Raw genomic sequence first — 18,925 nt, 5'->3', positions numbered from 1 at the left:
CGACCTTCGGAAGAGGTCGACCGACGAAATTCCCCCAAATCTGAGGAGATATTCTTGAATAACTTTTTTTGTGAAGGTCGGAGAGACTTGCAAGTAGGCTCTACCCCCACTAAATGGGGTAGCGCGCATCGATCGGTACCATCCTTGAGCTTCTCCGACTTTCGGAAGGGTTAGGGTTAGGGTTAGGGATGAAAGCACATAGGAGAAAGAGATATTCTTGAATAACTTTTTTTGTGAAGGTCGGAGAGACTTGCATTAGGCTCTACCCCCACTAAATGGGGTAGCGCGCATCGATCGGTACCATCCTTGAGCTTCTCCGACTTTCGGAAGGGTTAGGGTTAGGGTTAGGGATGAAAGCACATAGGAGAAAGAGATATTCTTGAATAACTTTTTTTGTGAAGGTCGGAGAGACTTGCAAGTAGGCTCTACCCCCACTAAATGGGGTAGCGCGCATCGATCGGTACCATCCTTGAGCTTCTCCGACTTTCGGAAGGGTTAGGGTTAGGGTTAGGGATGAAAGCACATAGGAGAAAGAGATATTCTTGAATAACTTTTTTTGTGAAGGTCGGAGAGACTTGCAAGTAGGCTCTACCCCCACTAAATGGGGTAGCGCACATCGATCGGTACCATCCTTGAGCTTCTCCGACTTTCGGAAGGGTTAGGGTTAGGGTTAGGGATGAAAGCACATAGGAGAAAGAGATATTCTTGAATAACTTTTTTTGTGAAGGTCGGAGAGACTTGGAAAGTGGTTGCATCTGGACTAATTTGGGTCCTGCGGATCGATTGGTACCATCCCCGAGCTTGTACGACCTTCGGAAGAGGTCGACCGACGAAATTCCCCCAAATCTGAGGAGATATTCTTGAATAACTTTTTTTGTGAAGGTCGGAGAGACTTGCAAGTAGGCTCTACCCCCACTAAATGGGGTAGCGCGCATCGATCGGTACCATCCTTGAGCTTCTCCGACTTTCGGAAGGGTTAGGGTTAGGGTTAGGGATGAAAGCACATAGGAGAAAGAGATATTCTTGAATAACTTTTTTTGTGAAGGTCGGAGAGACTTGGAAAGTGGTTGCATCTGGACTAATTTGGGACCTGCGGATCGATTGGTACCATCCCCGAGCTTGTACGACCTTCGGAAGAGGTCGACCGACGAAATTCCCCCAAATCTGAGGAGATATTCTTGAATAACTTTTTTTGTGAAGGTCGGAGAGACTTGCAAGTAGGCTCTACCCCCACTAAATGGGGTAGCGCGCATCGATCGGTACCATCCTTGAGCTTCTCCGACTTTCGGAAGGGTCAGGGTTAGGGTTAGGGATGAAAGCACATAGGAGAAAGAGATATTCTTGAATAACTTTTTTTGTGAAGGTCGGAGAGACTTGCAAGTAGGCTCTACCCCCACTAAATGGGGTAGCGCGCATCGATCGGTACCATCCTTGAGCTTCTCCGACTTTCGGAAGGGTTAGGGTTAGGGTTAGGGATGAAAGCACATAGGAGAAAGAGATATTCTTGAATAACTTTTTTTGTGAAGGTCGGAGAGACTTGGAAAGTGGTTGCATCTGGACTAATTTGGGTCCTGCGGATCGATTGGTACCATCCCCGAGCTTGTACGACCTTCGGAAGAGGTCGACCGACGAAATTCCCCCAAATCTGAGGAGATATTCTTGAATAACTTTTTTTGTGAAGGTCGGAGAGACTTGCAAGTAGGCTCTACCCCCACTAAATGGGGTAGCGCGCATCGATCGGTACCATCCTTGAGCTTCTCCGACTTTCGGAAGGGTTAGGGTTAGGGTTAGGGATGAAAGCACATAGGAGAAAGAGATATTCTTGAATAACTTTTTTTGTGAAGGTCGGAGAGACTTGGAAAGTGGTTGCATCTGGACTAATTTGGGTCCTGCGGATCGATTGGTACCATCCCCGAGCTTGTACGACCTTCGGAAGAGGTCGACCGACGAAATTCCCCCAAATCTGAGGAGATATTCTTGAATAACTTTTTTTGTGAAGGTCGGAGAGACTTGCAAGTAGGCTCTACCCCCACTAAATGGGGTAGCGCGCATCGATCGGTCCCATTCTTGAGCTTCTCCGACTTTCGGAAGGGTTAGGGTTAGGGTTAGGGATGAAAGCACATAGGAGAAAGAGATATTCTTGAATAACTTTTTTTGTGAAGGTCGGAGAGACTTGCAAGTAGGCTCTACCCCCACTAAATGGGGTAGCGCGCATCGATCGGTACCATCCTTGAGCTTCTCCGACTTTCGGAAGGGTTAGGGTTAGGGTTAGGGATGAAAGCACATAGGAGAAAGAGATATTCTTGAATAACTTTTTTTGTGAAGGTCGGAGAGACTTGGAAAGTGGTTGCATCTGGACTAATTTGGGTCCTGCGGATCGATTGGTACCATCCCCGAGCTTGTACGACCTTTGGAAGAGGTCGACCGACGAAATTCCCCCAAATCTGAGGAGATATTCTTGAATAACTTTTTTTGTGAAGGTCGGAGAGACTTGCAAGTAGGCTCTACCCCCACTAAATGGGGTAGCGCGCATCGATCGGTAACATTCTTGAGCTTCTCCGACTTTCGGAAGGGTTAGGGTTAGGGTTAGGGATGAAAGCACATAGGAGAAAGAGATATTCTTGAATAACTTTTTTTGTAAAGGTCGGAGAGACTTGCAAGTAGGCTCTACCCCCACTAAATGGGGTAGCGCGCATCGATCGGTACCATCCTTGAGCTTCTCCGACTTTCGGAAGGGTTAGGGTTAGGGTTAGGGATGAAAGCACATAGGAGAAAGAGATATTCTTGAATAACTTTTTTTGTGAAGGTCGGAGAGACTTGGAAAGTGGTTGCATCTGGACTAATTTGGGTCCTGCGGATCGATTGGTACCATCCCCGAGCTTGTACGACCTTCGGAAGAGGTCGACCGACGAAATTCCCCCAAATCTGAGGAGATATTCTTGAATAACTTTTTTTGTGAAGGTCGGAGAGACTTGCAAGTAGGCTCTACCCCCACTAAATGGGGTAGCGCGCATCGATCGGTACCATCCTTGAGCTTCTCCGACTTTCGGAAGGGTTAGGGTTAGGGTTAGGGATGAAAGCACATAGGAGAAAGAGATATTCTTGAATAACTTTTTTTGTGAAGGTCGGAGAGACTTGGAAAGTGGTTGCATCTGGACTAATTTGGGTCCTGCGGATCGATTGGTACCATCCCCGAGCTTGTACGACCTTCGGAAGAGGTCGACCGACGAAATTCCCCCAAATCTGAGGAGATATTCTTGAATAACTTTTTTTGTGAAGGTCGGAGAGACTTGCAAGTAGGCTCTACCCCCACTAAATGGGGTAGCGCGCATCGATCGGTCCCATTCTTGAGCTTCTCCGACTTTCGGAAGGGTTAGGGTTAGGGTTAGGGATGAAAGCACATAGGAGAAAGAGATATTCTTGAATAACTTTTTTTGTGAAGGTCGGAGAGACTTGCAAGTAGGCTCTACCCCCACTAAATGGGGTAGCGCGCATCGATCGGTACCATCCTTGAGCTTCTCCGACTTTCGGAAGGGTTAGGGTTAGGGTTAGGGATGAAAGCACATAGGAGAAAGAGATATTCTTGAATAACTTTTTTTGTGAAGGTCGGAGAGACTTGGAAAGTGGTTGCATCTGGACTAATTTGGGTCCTGCGGATCGATTGGTACCATCCCCGAGCTTGTACGACCTTTGAAAGAGGTCGACCGACGAAATTCCCCCAAATCTGAGGAGATATTCTTGAATAACTTTTTTTGTGAAGGTCGGAGAGACTTGCAAGTAGGCTCTACCCCCACTAAATGGGGTAGCGCGCATCGATCGGTACCATTCTTGAGCTTCTCCGACTTTCGGAAGGGTTAGGGTTAGGGTTAGGGATGAAAGCACATAGGAGAAAGAGATATTCTTGAATAACTTTTTTTGTAAAGGTCGGAGAGACTTGCAAGTAGGCTCTACCCCCACTAAATGGGGTAGCGCGCATCGATCGGTACCATCCTTGAGCTTCTCCGACTTTCGGAAGGGTTAGGGTTAGGGTTAGGGATGAAAGCACATAGGAGAAAGAGATATTCTTGAATAACTTTTTTTGTGAAGGTCGGAGAGACTTGGAAAGTGGTTGCATCTGGACTAATTTGGGTCCTGCGGATCGATTGGTACCATCCCCGAGCTTGTACGACCTTCGGAAGAGGTCGACCGACGAAATTCCCCCAAATCTGAGGAGATATTCTTGAATAACTTTTTTTGTGAAGGTCGGAGAGACTTGCAAGTAGGCTCTACCCCCACTAAATGGGGTAGCGCGCATCGATCGGTACCATCCTTGAGCTTCTCCGACTTTCGGAAGGGTTAGGGTTAGGGTTAGGGATGAAAGCACATAGGAGAAAGAGATATTCTTGAATAACTTTTTTTGTGAAGGTCGGAGAGACTTGCAAGTAGGCTCTACCCCCACTAAATGGGGTAGCGCACATCGATCGGTACCATCCTTGAGCTTCTCCGACTTTCGGAAGGGTTAGGGTTAGGGTTAGGGATGAAAGCACATAGCAGAAAGAGATATTCTTGAATAACTTTTTTTGTGAAGGTCGGAGAGACTTGCAAGTAGGCTCTACCCCCACTAAATGGGGTAGCGCGCATCGATCGGTACCATCCTTGAGCTTCTCCGACTTTCGGAAGGGTTAGGGTTAGGGTTAGGGATGAAAGCACATAGGAGAAAGAGATATTCTTGAATAACTTTTTTTGTGAAGGTCGGAGAGACTTGGAAAGTGGTTGCATTTGGACTAATTTGGGTCCTGCGGATCGATTGGTACCATCCCCGAGCTTGTACGACCTTCGGAAGAGGTCGACCGACGAAATTCCCCCAAATCTGAGGAGATTTTCTTGAATAACTTTTTTTGTAAAGGTCGGAGAGACTTGCAAGTAGGCTCTACCCCCACTAAATGGGGTAGCGCGCATCGATCGGTACCATCCTTGAGCTTCTCCGTCTTTCGGAAGGGTTAGGGTTAGGGTTAGGGATGAAAGCACATAGGAGAAAGAGATATTCTTGAATAACTTTTTTTGTGAAGGTCGGAGAGACTTGCAAGTAGGCTCTACCCCCACTAAATGGGGTAGCGCGCATCGATCGGTACCATCTTTGAGCTTCTCCGACTTTCGGAAGGGTTAGGGTTAGGGTTAGGGATGAAAGCACATAGGAGAAAGAGATATTCTTGAATAACTTTTTTTGTGAAGGTCGGAGAGACTTGCAAGTAGGCTCTACCCCCACTAAATGGGGTAGCGCGCATCGATCGGTACCATCCTTGAGCTTCTCCGACTTTCGGAAGGGTTAGGGTTAGGGTTAGGGATGAAAGCACATAGGAGAAAGAGATATTCTTGAATAACTTTTTTTGTGAAGGTCGGAGAGACTTGGAAAGTGGTTGCATCTGGACTAATTTGGGTCCTGCGGATCGATTGGTACCATCCCCGAGCTTGTACGACCTTCGGAAGAGGTCGACCGACGAAATTCCCCCAAATCTGAGGAGATATTCTTGAATAACTTTTTTTGTGAAGGTCGGAGAGACTTGCAAGTAGGCTCTACCCCCACTAAATGGGGTAGCGCGCATCGATCGGTACCATCCTTGAGCTTCTCCGACTTTCGGAAGGGTTAGGGTTAGGGTTAGGGATGAAAGCACATAGGAGAAAGAGATATTCTTGAATAACTTTTTTTGTGAAGGTCGGAGAGACTTGGAAAGTGGTTGCATTTGGACTAATTTGGGTCCTGCGGATCGATTGGTACCATCCCCGAGCTTGTACGACCTTCGGAAGAGGTCGACCGACGAAATTCCCCCAAATCTGAGGAGATTTTCTTGAATAACTTTTTTTGTGAAGGTCGGAGAGACTTGCAAGTAGGCTCTACCCCCACTAAATGGGGTAGCGCGCATCGATCGGTACCATCCTTGAGCTTCTCCGACTTTCGGAAGGGTTAGGGTTAGGGTTAGGGATGAAAGCACATAGGAGAAAGAGATATTCTTGAATAACTTTTTTTGTGAAGGTCGGAGAGACTTGCAAGTAGGCTCTACCCCCACTAAATGGGGTAGCGCGCATCGATCGGTACCATCCTTGAGCTTCTCCGACTTTCGGAAGGGTTAGGGTTAGGGTTAGGGATGAAAGCACATAGGAGAAAGAGATATTCTTGAATAACTTTTTTTGTGAAGGTCGGAGAGACTTGCAAGTAGGCTCTACCCCCACTAAATGGGGTAGCGCGCATCGATCGGTACCATCCTTGAGCTTCTCCGACTTTCGGAAGGGTTAGGGTTAGGGTTAGGGATGAAAGCACATAGGAGAAAGAGATATTCTTGAATAACTTTTTTTGTGAAGGTCGGAGAGACTTGGAAAGTGGTTGCATCTGGACTAATTTGGGTCCTGCGGATCGATTGGTACCATCCCCGAGCTTGTACGACCTTCGGAAGAGGTCGACCGACGAAATTCCCCCAAATCTGAGGAGATATTCTTGAATAACTTTTTTTGTGAAGGTCGGAGAGACTTGCAAGTAGGCTCTACCCCCACTAAATGGGGTAGCGCGCATCGATCGGTACCATCCTTGAGCTTCTCCGACTTTCGGAAGGGTTAGGGTTAGGGTTAGGGATGAAAGCACATAGGAGAAAGAGATATTCTTGAATAACTTTTTTTGTGAAGGTCGGAGAGACTTGGAAAGTGGTTGCATCTGGACTAATTTGGGTCCTGCGGATCGATTGGTACCATCCCCGAGCTTGTACGACCTTCGGAAGAGGTCGACCGACGAAATTCCCCCAAATCTGAGGAGATATTCTTGAATAACTTTTTTTGTGAAGGTCGGAGAGACTTGCAAGTAGGCTCTACCCCCACTAAATGGGGTAGCGCGCATCGATCGGTACCATCCTTGAGCTTCTCCGACTTTCGGAAGGGTTAGGGTTAGGGTTAGGGATGAAAGCACATAGGAGAAAGAGATATTCTTGAATAACTTTTTTTGTGAAGGTCGGAGAGACTTGCAAGTAGGCTCTACCCCCACTAAATGGGGTAGCGCGCATCGATCGGTACCATCCTTGAGCTTCTCCGACTTTCGGAAGGGTTAGGGTTAGGGTTAGGGATGAAAGCACATAGGAGAAAGAGATATTCTTGAATAACTTTTTTTGTGAAGGTCGGAGAGACTTGCAAGTAGGCTCTACCCCCACTAAATGGGGTAGCGCGCATCGATCGGTACCATCCTTGAGCTTCTCCGACTTTCGGAAGGGTTAGGGTTAGGGTTAGGGATGAAAGCACATAGGAGAAAGAGATATTCTTGAATAACTTTTTTTGTGAAGGTCGGAGAGACTTGCAAGTAGGCTCTACCCCCACTAAATGGGGTAGCGCGCATCGATCGGTACCATCCTTGAGCTTCTCCGACTTTCGGAAGGGTTAGGGTTAGGGTTAGGGATGAAAGCACATAGGAGAAAGAGATATTCTTGAATAACTTTTTTTGTGAAGGTCGGAGAGACTTGGAAAGTGGTTGCATCTGGACTAATTTGGGTCCTGCGGATCGATTGGTACCATCCCCGAGCTTGTACGACCTTCGGAAGAGGTCGACCGACGAAATTCCCCCAAATCTGAGGAGATTTTCTTGAATAACTTTTTTTGTAAAGGTCGGAGAGACTTGCAAGTAGGCTCTACCCCCACTAAATGGGGTAGCGCGCATCGATCGGTACCATCCTTGAGCTTCTCCGTCTTTCGGAAGGGTTAGGGTTAGGGTTAGGGATGAAAGCACATAGGAGAAAGAGATATTCTTGAATAACTTTTTTTGTGAAGGTCGGAGAGACTTGCAAGTAGGCTCTACCCCCACTAAATGGGGTAGCGCGCATCGATCGGTACCATCTTTGAGCTTCTCCGACTTTCGGAAGGGTTAGGGTTAGGGTTAGGGATGAAAGCACATAGGAGAAAGAGATATTCTTGAATAACTTTTTTTGTGAAGGTCGGAGAGACTTGCAAGTAGGCTCTACCCCCACTAAATGGGGTAGCGCGCATCGATCGGTACCATCCTTGAGCTTCTCCGACTTTCGGAAGGGTTAGGGTTAGGGTTAGGGATGAAAGCACATAGGAGAAAGAGATATTCTTGAATAACTTTTTTTGTGAAGGTCGGAGAGACTTGGAAAGTGGTTGCATCTGGACTAATTTGGGTCCTGCGGATCGATTGGTACCATCCCCGAGCTTGTACGACCTTCGGAAGAGGTCGACCGACGAAATTCCCCCAAATCTGAGGAGATATTCTTGAATAACTTTTTTTGTGAAGGTCGGAGAGACTTGCAAGTAGGCTCTACCCCCACTAAATGGGGTAGCGCGCATCGATCGGTACCATCCTTGAGCTTCTCCGACTTTCGGAAGGGTTAGGGTTAGGGTTAGGGATGAAAGCACATAGGAGAAAGAGATATTCTTGAATAACTTTTTTTGTGAAGGTCGGAGAGACTTGGAAAGTGGTTGCATTTGGACTAATTTGGGTCCTGCGGATCGATTGGTACCATCCCCGAGCTTGTACGACCTTCGGAAGAGGTCGACCGACGAAATTCCCCCAAATCTGAGGAGATTTTCTTGAATAACTTTTTTTGTGAAGGTCGGAGAGACTTGCAAGTAGGCTCTACCCCCACTAAATGGGGTAGCGCGCATCGATCGGTACCATCCTTGAGCTTCTCCGACTTTCGGAAGGGTTAGGGTTAGGGTTAGGGATGAAAGCACATAGGAGAAAGAGATATTCTTGAATAACTTTTTTTGTGAAGGTCGGAGAGACTTGCAAGTAGGCTCTACCCCCACTAAATGGGGTAGCGCGCATCGATCGGTACCATCCTTGAGCTTCTCCGACTTTCGGAAGGGTTAGGGTTAGGGTTAGGGATGAAAGCACATAGGAGAAAGAGATATTCTTGAATAACTTTTTTTGTGAAGGTCGGAGAGACTTGCAAGTAGGCTCTACCCCCACTAAATGGGGTAGCGCGCATCGATCGGTACCATCCTTGAGCTTCTCCGACTTTCGGAAGGGTTAGGGTTAGGGTTAGGGATGAAAGCACATAGGAGAAAGAGATATTCTTGAATAACTTTTTTTGTGAAGGTCGGAGAGACTTGGAAAGTGGTTGCATCTGGACTAATTTGGGTCCTGCGGATCGATTGGTACCATCCCCGAGCTTGTACGACCTTCGGAAGAGGTCGACCGACGAAATTCCCCCAAATCTGAGGAGATATTCTTGAATAACTTTTTTTGTGAAGGTCGGAGAGACTTGCAAGTAGGCTCTACCCCCACTAAATGGGGTAGCGCGCATCGATCGGTACCATCCTTGAGCTTCTCCGACTTTCGGAAGGGTTAGGGTTAGGGTTAGGGATGAAAGCACATAGGAGAAAGAGATATTCTTGAATAACTTTTTTTGTGAAGGTCGGAGAGACTTGGAAAGTGGTTGCATCTGGACTAATTTGGGTCCTGCGGATCGATTGGTACCATCCCCGAGCTTGTACGACCTTCGGAAGAGGTCGACCGACGAAATTCCCCCAAATCTGAGGAGATATTCTTGAATAACTTTTTTTGTGAAGGTCGGAGAGACTTGCAAGTAGGCTCTACCCCCACTAAATGGGGTAGCGCGCATCGATCGGTACCATCCTTGAGCTTCTCCGACTTTCGGAAGGGTTAGGGTTAGGGTTAGGGATGAAAGCACATAGGAGAAAGAGATATTCTTGAATAACTTTTTTTGTGAAGGTCGGAGAGACTTGCAAGTAGGCTCTACCCCCACTAAATGGGGTAGCGCGCATCGATCGGTACCATCCTTGAGCTTCTCCGACTTTCGGAAGGGTTAGGGTTAGGGTTAGGGATGAAAGCACATAGGAGAAAGAGATATTCTTGAATAACTTTTTTTGTGAAGGTCGGAGAGACTTGCAAGTAGGCTCTACCCCCACTAAATGGGGTAGCGCGCATCGATCGGTACCATCCTTGAGCTTCTCCGACTTTCGGAAGGGTTAGGGTTAGGGTTAGGGATGAAAGCACATAGGAGAAAGAGATATTCTTGAATAACTTTTTTTGTGAAGGTCGGAGAGACTTGCAAGTAGGCTCTACCCCCACTAAATGGGGTAGCGCGCATCGATCGGTACCATCCTTGAGCTTCTCCGACTTTCGGAAGGGTTAGGGTTAGGGTTAGGGATGAAAGCACATAGGAGAAAGAGATATTCTTGAATAACTTTTTTTGTGAAGGTCGGAGAGACTTGGAAAGTGGTTGCATCTGGACTAATTTGGGTCCTGCGGATCGATTGGTACCATCCCCGAGCTTGTACGACCTTCGGAAGAGGTCGACCGACGAAATTCCCCCAAATCTGAGGAGATTTTCTTGAATAACTTTTTTTGTGAAGGTCGGAGAGACTTGCAAGTAGGCTCTACCCCCACTAAATGGGGTAGCGCGCATCGATCGGTACCATCCTTGAGCTTCTCCGACTTTCGGAAGGGTTAGGGTTAGGGTTAGGGATGAAAGCACATAGGAGAAAGAGATATTCTTGAATAACTTTTTTTGTGAAGGTCGGAGAGACTTGCAAGTAGGCTCTACCCCCACTAAATGGGGTAGCGCGCATCGATCGGTACCATCCTTGAGCTTCTCCGACTTTCGGAAGGGTTAGGGTTAGGGTTAGGGATGAAAGCACATAGGAGAAAGAGATATTCTTGAATAACTTTTTTTGTGAAGGTCGGAGAGACTTGCAAGTAGGCTCTACCCCCACTAAATGGGGTAGCGCGCATCGATCGGTACCATCCTTGAGCTTCTCCGACTTTCGGAAGGGTTAGGGTTAGGGTTAGGGATGAAAGCACATAGGAGAAAGAGATATTCTTGAATAACTTTTTTTGTGAAGGTCGGAGAGACTTGGAAAGTGGTTGCATCTGGACTAATTTGGGTCCTGCGGATCGATTGGTACCATCCCCGAGCTTGTACGACCTTCGGAAGAGGTCGACCGACGAAATTCCCCCAAATCTGAGGAGATATTCTTGAATAACTTTTTTTGTGAAGGTCGGAGAGACTTGCAAGTAGGCTCTACCCCCACTAAATGGGGTAGCGCGCATCGATCGGTACCATCCTTGAGCTTCTCCGACTTTCGGAAGGGTTAGGGTTAGGGTTAGGGATGAAAGCACATAGGAGAAAGAGATATTCTTGAATAACTTTTTTTGTGAAGGTCGGAGAGACTTGGAAAGTGGTTGCATCTGGACTAATTTGGGTCCTGCGGATCGATTGGTACCATCCCCGAGCTTGTACGACCTTCGGAAGAGGTCGACCGACGAAATTCCCCCAAATCTGAGGAGATATTCTTGAATAACTTTTTTTGTGAAGGTCGGAGAGACTTGCAAGTAGGCTCTACCCCCACTAAATGGGGTAGCGCGCATCGATCGGTACCATCCTTGAGCTTCTCCGACTTTCGGAAGGGTTAGGGTTAGGGTTAGGGATGAAAGCACATAGGAGAAAGAGATATTCTTGAATAACTTTTTTTGTGAAGGTCGGAGAGACTTGCAAGTAGGCTCTACCCCCACTAAATGGGGTAGCGCGCATCGATCGGTACCATCCTTGAGCTTCTCCGACTTTCGGAAGGGTTAGGGTTAGGGTTAGGGATGAAAGCACATAGGAGAAAGAGATATTCTTGAATAACTTTTTTTGTGAAGGTCGGAGAGACTTGCAAGTAGGCTCTACCCCCACTAAATGGGGTAGCGCGCATCGATCGGTACCATCCTTGAGCTTCTCCGACTTTCGGAAGGGTTAGGGTTAGGGTTAGGGATGAAAGCACATAGGAGAAAGAGATATTCTTGAATAACTTTTTTTGTGAAGGTCGGAGAGACTTGCAAGTAGGCTCTACCCCCACTAAATGGGGTAGCGCGCATCGATCGGTACCATCCTTGAGCTTCTCCGACTTTCGGAAGGGTTAGGGTTAGGGATGAAAGCACATAGGAGAAAGAGATATTCTTGAATAACTTTTTTTGTGAAGGTCGGAGAGACTTGGAAAGTGGTTGCATCTGGACTAATTTGGGTCCTGCGGATCGATTGGTACCATCCCCGAGCTTGTACGACCTTCGGAAGAGGTCGACCGACGAAATTCCCCCAAATCTGAGGAGATATTCTTGAATAACTTTTTTTGTGAAGGTCGGAGAGACTTGCAAGTAGGCTCTACCCCCACTAAATGGGGTAGCGCGCATCGATCGGTACCATCCTTGAGCTTCTCCGACTTTCGGAAGGGTTAGGGTTAGGGTTAGGGATGAAAGCACATAGGAGAAAGAGATATTCTTGAATAACTTTTTTTGTGAAGGTCGGAGAGACTTGGAAAGTGGTTGCATCTGGACTAATTTGGGTCCTGCGGATCGATTGGTACCATCCCCGAGCTTGTACGACCTTCGGAAGAGGTCGACCGACGAAATTCCCCCAAATCTGAGGAGATATTCTTGAATAACTTTTTTTGTGAAGGTCGGAGAGACTTGCAAGTAGGCTCTACCCCCACTAAATGGGGTAGCGCGCATCGATCGGTACCATCCTTGAGCTTCTCCGACTTTCGGAAGGGTTAGGGTTAGGGTTAGGGATGAAAGCACATAGGAGAAAGAGATATTCTTGAATAACTTTTTTTGTGAAGGTCGGAGAGACTTGCAAGTAGGCTCTACCCCCACTAAATGGGGTAGCGCGCATCGATCGGTACCATCCTTGAGCTTCTCCGACTTTCGGAAGGGTTAGGGTTAGGGATGAAAGCACATAGGAGAAAGAGATATTCTTGAATAACTTTTTTTGTGAAGGTCGGAGAGACTTGGAAAGTGGTTGCATCTGGACTAATTTGGGTCCTGCGGATCGATTGGTACCATCCCCGAGCTTGTACGACCTTCGGAAGAGGTCGACCGACGAAATTCCCCCAAATCTGAGGAGATATTCTTGAATAACTTTTTTTGTGAAGGTCGGAGAGACTTGCAAGTAGGCTCTACCCCCACTAAATGGGGTAGCGCGCATCGATCGGTCCCATTCTTGAGCTTCTCCGACTTTCGGAAGGGTTAGGGTTAGGGTTAGGGATGAAAGCACATAGGAGAAAGAGATATTCTTGAATAACTTTTTTTGTGAAGGTCGGAGAGACTTGCAAGTAGGCTCTACCCCCACTAAATGGGGTAGCGCGCATCGATCGGTACCATCCTTGAGCTTCTCCGACTTTCGGAAGGGTTAGGGTTAGGGTTAGGGATGAAAGCACATAGGAGAAAGAGATATTCTTGAATAACTTTTTTTGTGAAGGTCGGAGAGACTTGGAAAGTGGTTGCATCTGGACTAATTTGGGTCCTGCGGATCGATTGGTACCATCCCCGAGCTTGTACGACCTTTGGAAGAGGTCGACCGACGAAATTCCCCCAAATCTGAGGAGATATTCTTGAATAACTTTTTTTGTGAAGGTCGGAGAGACTTGCAAGTAGGCTCTACCCCCACTAAATGGGGTAGCGCGCATCGATCGGTACCATTCTTGAGCTTCTCCGACTTTCGGAAGGGTTAGGGTTAGGGTTAGGGATGAAAGCACATAGGAGAAAGAGATATTCTTGAATAACTTTTTTTGTAAAGGTCGGAGAGACTTGCAAGTAGGCTCTACCCCCACTAAATGGGGTAGCGCGCATCGATCGGTACCATCCTTGAGCTTCTCCGACTTTCGGAAGGGTTAGGGTTAGGGTTAGGGATGAAAGCACATAGGAGAAAGAGATATTCTTGAATAACTTTTTTTGTGAAGGTCGGAGAGACTTGGAAAGTGGTTGCATCTGGACTAATTTGGGTCCTGCGGATCGATTGGTACCATCCCCGAGCTTGTACGACCTTCGGAAGAGGTCGACCGACGAAATTCCCCCAAATCTGAGGAGATATTCTTGAATAACTTTTTTTGTGAAGGTCGGAGAGACTTGCAAGTAGGCTCTACCACCACTAAATGGGGTAGCGCGCATCGATCGGTACCATCCTTGAGCTTCTCCGACTTTCGGAAGGGTTAGGGTTAGGGTTAGGGATGAAAGCACATAGGAGAAAGAGATATTCTTGAATAACTTTTTTTGTGAAGGTCGGAGAGACTTGCAAGTAGGCTCTACCCCCACTAAATGGGGTAGCGCACATCGATCGGTACCATCCTTGAGCTTCTCCGACTTTCGGAAGGGTTAGGGTTAGGGTTAGGGATGAAAGCACATAGCAGAAAGAGATATTCTTGAATAACTTTTTTTGTGAAGGTCGGAGAGACTTGCAAGTAGGCTCTACCCCCACTAAATGGGGTAGCGCGCATCGATCGGTACCATCCTTGAGCTTCTCCGACTTTCGGAAGGGTTAGGGTTAGGGTTAGGGATGAAAGCACATAGGAGAAAGAGATATTCTTGAATAACTTTTTTTGTGAAGGTCGGAGAGACTTGAAAAGTGGTTGCATTTGGACTAATTTGGGTCCTGCGGATCGATTGGTACCATCCCCGAGCTTGTACGACCTTCGGAAGAGGTCGACCGACGAAATTCCCCCAAATCTGAGGAGATTTTCTTGAATAACTTTTTTTGTGAAGGTCGGAGAGACTTGCAAGTAGGCTCTACCCCCACTAAATGGGGTAGCGCGCATCGATCGGTACCATCTTTGAGCTTCTCCGACTTTCGGAAGGGTTAGGGTTAGGGTTAGGGATGAAAGCACATAGGAGAAAGAGATATTCTTGAATAACTTTTTTTGTGAAGGTCGGAGAGACTTGCAAGTAGGCTCTACCCCCACTAAATGGGGTAGCGCGCATCGATCGGTACCATCTTTGAGCTTCTCCGACTTTCGGAAGGGTTAGGGTTAGGGTTAGGGATGAAAGCACATAGGAGAAAGAGATATTCTTGAATAACTTTTTTTGTGAAGGTCGGAGAGACTTGCAAGTAGGCCCTACCCCCACTAAATGGGGTAGCGCGCATCGATCGGTACCATCCTTGAGCTTCTCCGACTTTCGGAAGGGTTAGGGTTAGGGTTAGGGATGAAAGCACATAGGAGAAAGAGATATTCTTGAATAACTTTTTTTGTGAAGGTCGGAGAGACTTGGAAAGTGGTTGCATCTGGACTAATTTGGGTCCTGCGGATCGATTGGTACCATCCCCGAGCTTGTACGACCTTCGGAAGAGGTCGACCGACGAAATTCCCCCAAATCTGAGGAGATATTCTTGAATAACTTTTTTTGTGAAGGTCGGAGAGACTTGCAAGTAGGCTCTACCCCCACTAAATGGGGTAGCGCGCATCGATCGGTACCATCCTTGAGCTTCTCCGACTTTCGGAAGGGTTAGGGTTAGGGTTAGGGATGAAAGCACATAGGAGAAAGAGATATTCTTGAATAACTTTTTTTGTGAAGGTCGGAGAGACTTGCAAGTAGGCTCTACCCCCACTAAATGGGGTAGCGCGCATCGATCGGTACCATCCTTGAGCTTCTCCGACTTTCGGAAGGGTTAGGGTTAGGGTTAGGGATGAAAGCACATAGGAGAAAGAGATATTCTTGAATAACTTTTTTTGTGAAGGTCGGAGAGACTTGCAAGTAGGCTCTACCCCCACTAAATGGGGTAGCGCGCATCGATCGGTACCATCCTTGAGCTTCTCCGACTTTCGGAAGGGTTAGGGTTAGGGTTAGGGATGAAAGCACATAGGAGAAAGAGATATTCTTGAATAACTTTTTTTGTGAAGGTCGGAGAGACTTGGAAAGTGGTTGCATCTGGACTAATTTGGGTCCTGCGGATCGATTGGTACCATCCCCGAGCTTGTACGACCTTCGGAAGAGGTCGACCGACGAAATTCCCCCAAATCTGAGGAGATATTCTTGAATAACTTTTTTTGTGAAGGTCGGAGAGACTTGCAAGTAGGCTCTACCCCCACTAAATGGGGTAGCGCGCATCGATCGGTACCATCCTTGAGCTTCTCCGACTTTCGGAAGGGTTAGGGTTAGGGTTAGGGATGAAAGCACATAGGAGAAAGAGATATTCTTGAATAACTTTTTTTGTGAAGGTCGGAGAGACTTGCAAGTAGGCTCTACCCCCACTAAATGGGGTAGCGCGCATCGATCGGTACCATCCTTGAGCTTCTCCGACTTTCGGAAGGGTTAGGGTTAGGGTTAGGGATGAAAGCACATAGGAGAAAGAGATATTCTTGAATAACTTTTTTTGTGAAGGTCGGAGAGACTTGCAAGTAGGCTCTACCCCCACTAAATGGGGTAGCGCGCATCGATCGGTACCATCCTTGAGCTTCTCCGACTTTCGGAAGGGTTAGGGTTAGGGTTAGGGATGAAAGCACATAGGAGAAAGAGATATTCTTGAATAACTTTTTTTGTGAAGGTCGGAGAGACTTGGAAAGTGGTTGCATCTGGACTAATTTGGGTCCTGCGGATCGATTGGTACCATCCCCGAGCTTGTACGACCTTCGGAAGAGGTCGACCGACGAAATTCCCCCAAATCTGAGGAGATATTCTTGAATAACTTTTTTTGTGAAGGTCGGAGAGACTTGCAAGTAGGCTCTACCCCCACTAAATGGGGTAGCGCGCATCGATCGGTACCATCCTTGAGCTTCTCCGACTTTCGGAAGGGTTAGGGTTAGGGTTAGGGATGAAAGCACATAGGAGAAAGAGATATTCTTGAATAACTTTTTTTGTGAAGGTCGGAGAGACTTGCAAGTAGGCTCTACCCCCACTAAATGGGGTAGCGCGCATCGATCGGTACCATCCTTGAGCTTCTCCGACTTTCGGAAGGGTTAGGGTTAGGGTTAGGGATGAAAGCACATAGGAGAAAGAGATATTCTTGAATAACTTTTTTTGTGAAGGTCGGAGAGACTTGGAAAGTGGTTGCATCTGGACTAATTTGGGTCCTGCGGATCGATTGGTACCATCCCCGAGCTTGTACGACCTTCGGAAGAGGTCGACCGACGAAATTCCCCCAAATCTGAGGAGATATTCTTGAATAACTTTTTTTGTGAAGGTCGGAGAGACTTGCAAGTAGGCTCTACCCCCACTAAATGGGGTAGCGCGCATCGATCGGTACCATCCTTGAGCTTCTCCGACTTTTGGAAGGGTTAGGGTTAGGGTTAGGGATGAAAGCACATAGGAGAAAGAGATATTCTTGAATAACTTTTTTTGTGAAGGTCGGAGAGACTTGCAAGTAGGCTCTACCCCCACTAAATGGGGTAGCGCGCATCGATCGGTACCATCCTTGAGCTTCTCCGACTTTCGGAAGGGTTAGGGTTAGGGTTAGGGATGAAAGCACATAGGAGAAAGAGATATTCTTGAATAACTTTTTTTGTGAAGGTCGGAGAGACTTGCAAGTAGGCTCTACCCCCACTAAATGGGGTAGCGCGCATCGATCGGTACCATCCTTGAGCTTCTCCGACTTTCGGAAGGGTTAGGGTTAGGGTTAGGGATGAAAGCACATAGGAGAAAGAGATATTCTTGAATAACTTTTTTTGTGAAGGTCGGAGAGACTTGCAAGTAGGCTCTACCCCCACTAAATGGGGTAGCGCGCATCGATCGGTACCATCCTTGAGCTTCTCCGACTTTCGGAAGGGTTAGGGTTAGGGTTAGGGATGAAAGCACATAGGAGAAAGAGATATTCTTGAATAACTTTTTTTGTGAAGGTCGGAGAGACTTGGAAAGTGGTTGCATCTGGACTAATTTGGGTCCTGCGGATCGATTGGTACCATCCCCGAGCTTGTACGACCTTCGGAAGAGGTCGACCGACGAAATTCCCCCAAATCTGAGGAGATATTCTTGAATAACTTTTTTTGTGAAGGTCGGAGAGACTTGCAAGTAGGCTCTACCCCCACTAAATGGGGTAGCGCGCATCGATCGGTACCATCCTTGAGCTTCTCCGACTTTTGGAAGGGTTAGGGTTAGGGTTAGGGATGAAAGCACATAGGAGAAAGAGATATTCTTGAATAACTTTTTTTGTGAAGGTCGGAGAGACTTGCAAGTAGGCTCTACCCCCACTAAATGGGGTAGCGCGCATCGATCGGTACCATCCTTGAGCTTCTCCGACTTTCGGAAGGGTTAGGGTTAGGGTTAGGGATGAAAGCACATAGGAGAAAGAGATATTCTTGAATAACTTTTTTTGTGAAGGTCGGAGAGACTTGCAAGTAGGCTCTACCCCCACTAAATGGGGTAGCGCGCATCGATCGGTACCATCCTTGAGCTTCTCCGACTTTCGGAAGGGTTAGGGTTAGGGTTAGGGATGAAAGCACATAGGAGAAAGAGATATTCTTGAATAACTTTTTTTGTGAAGGTCGGAGAGACTTGCAAGTAGGCTCTACCCCCACTAAATGGGGTAGCGCGCATCGATCGGTACCATCCTTGAGCTTCTCCGACTTTCGGAAGGGTTAGGGTTAGGGTTAGGGATGAAAGCACATAGGAGAAAGAGATATTCTTGAATAACTTTTTTTGTGAAGGTCGGAGAGACTTGGAAAGTGGTTGCATCTGGACTAATTTGGGTCCTGCGGATCGATTGGTACCATCCCCGAGCTTGTACGACCTTCGGAAGAGGTCGACCGACGAAATTCCCCCAAATCTGAGGAGATATTCTTGAATAACTTTTTTTGTGAAGGTCGGAGAGACTTGCAAGTAGGCTCTACCCCCACTAAATGGGGTAGCGCGCATCGATCGGTACCATCCTTGAGCTTCTCCGACTTTCGGAAGGGTTAGGGTTAGGGTTAGGGATGAAAGCACATAGGAGAAAGAGATATTCTTGAATAACTTTTTTTGTGAAGGTCGGAGAGACTTGCAAGTAGGCTCTACCCCCACTAAATGGGGTAGCGCGCATCGATCGGTACCATCCTTGAGCTTCTCCGACTTTCGGAAGGGTTAGGGTTAGGGTTAGGGATGAAAGCACATAGGAGAAAGAGATATTCTTGAATAACTTTTTTTGTGAAGGTCGGAGAGACTTGGAAAGTGGTTGCATCTGGACTAATTTGGGTCCTGCGGATCGATTGGTAC

This window comes from Limanda limanda, unplaced genomic scaffold (assembly GCF_963576545.1).
Source record: "Limanda limanda unplaced genomic scaffold, fLimLim1.1 SCAFFOLD_41, whole genome shotgun sequence".
NCBI classification, from domain to species: Eukaryota; Metazoa; Chordata; class Actinopteri; order Pleuronectiformes; family Pleuronectidae; genus Limanda; species Limanda limanda.
The sequence above is the reverse complement of the archived record's forward strand: the minus strand, read 5'-3'. Positions refer to the sequence as shown.